This window comes from Triticum urartu, chromosome 3A (assembly GCF_056163025.1).
Source record: "Triticum urartu cultivar PI428250 chromosome 3A, HENAU_Tu73, whole genome shotgun sequence".
NCBI lineage: Eukaryota > Viridiplantae > Streptophyta > Magnoliopsida > Poales > Poaceae > Triticum > Triticum urartu.
Genome location: NC_141875.1, coordinates 692,399,197 through 692,400,840, shown reverse-complemented (window position 1 = coordinate 692,400,840; position 1,644 = coordinate 692,399,197).

Here is a 1,644-nt window from a genome sequence, read left to right as displayed (position 1 = left end):
CAGAATTCTATCTTGGGGACCACGTATGTCAATGAACACAAGAATATTCTACGCTCCAAACACCCAGAGCAGTCTGACGACTGGATTACATGTGAACACATCAGGACTTTCGGCAGTTGGTTGCAAACACATCTCATAGGTAACAACTAACAACATTGTTGGAGATGAGCTGTACTTGTTGGCCAGGACACCATCCTATCAAGGGTACGAGATAAATGGGAATACATTTTACACGATCGCCCAAGATAAAAAGAGCACCAACCAAAATAGTGGTGTCCGCTTTGATCCAGCAACCAATAAGGAAAATGACACATATTATGGATACATAACGGACATATGGGAACTTGGCTATGGACATGATTTTAAAGTCCCTTTGTTTCGGTGCAAATAGGTCAATCTGTCAGGAGGCGGGGTACAGGTATACCCGCAGTACTGAATGACAACAGTGGAACTCAACAATCTTGGGTACACAAATGAACCATTCGTCCTAGCCAATGATGTGGCGCAGGTTTTCTATGTGAAGGACATGTCTACCAAACCGAGAAAAAGAAAAGATAAGGAAACGAATACATCATATGATGAGCCAAAGGACCACATAATTCTTTAAGGGAAAAGAAACATCATGGGAGTGGAGGACAAGACAGACATGTCTGAAGATTATGAAAAGTTTTATAAAATTCCTACCTTCAAAGTGAAGGCTAACTCAAGCATCCTGTTAAATGATGAAGACTATCCATAGTTACGGCGCAATAACCAAGGGACACACACGAAGAAAAAGTGAAGACTTTCCCTCTAGTGAAGACAACATATCAGGTGGCTCTGATCTAGAATATCACTGTAGTTACATGTCAAGAGATGAAATCCTTTTTGTAATAGATGAGTTTTCATCCGAAACCTTGATACTTCGAAAGAGATTGTCCAGTTTGTACACGAAGTGCATCCAGTTTCTCCCGTAACCCTCTCAACTTTTTAGCACATGTTATGTGGGCGAAATTATGATACCATGCCAAGTTTCAACATTTCCAGAATTCATTTATAGTGCTTTTCAATTTTATGGTCATTTAGCTCAAAATAAATCATTAAATGCATCAAAAATAGCAAATGAAGTCAGAAAAGGGTTGAAAATTGACCATGAGCCTTTGAATGGTGCATATTGAATGCACAAAAGGTCTGGAGTTAAAATAAGTTAAAAAATAAAATTCCTTTGTAATAGATGAGTTTTCGTCCAAAACCCGGATACTTCGAAAGAGATTGTCCAGTTTATACACGAAGTACATCCAATTTTCCTGTAACGCTCTCAACTTTTTAGCACATGCTATGTGGGTGAACCCCTATCAAAGAAACCCGCCTAAACACATCAACGAAGGATATCTCTCCATACCTTTCTGCATAATAAAGGGTACAATCGTCTTTTTCGAAAATACGTCGCCCGCATCGAGCACGGCTCCGAGCCCAGCCCATTTACTCTTTTCTTTTTGGTTCCATTTACTCTATTTCTTTTCTGGTAAAAAGGGGAAAATGTACAGCGACTTCATTCGAACATGTGACCTCCCAATTAACTGCAATCGAATCAACCAACTTGGACAACTAACCCATCATGCCTATTTTAGTTCTTTTTCCATTTTCCAATCAACGCTAAAAAAT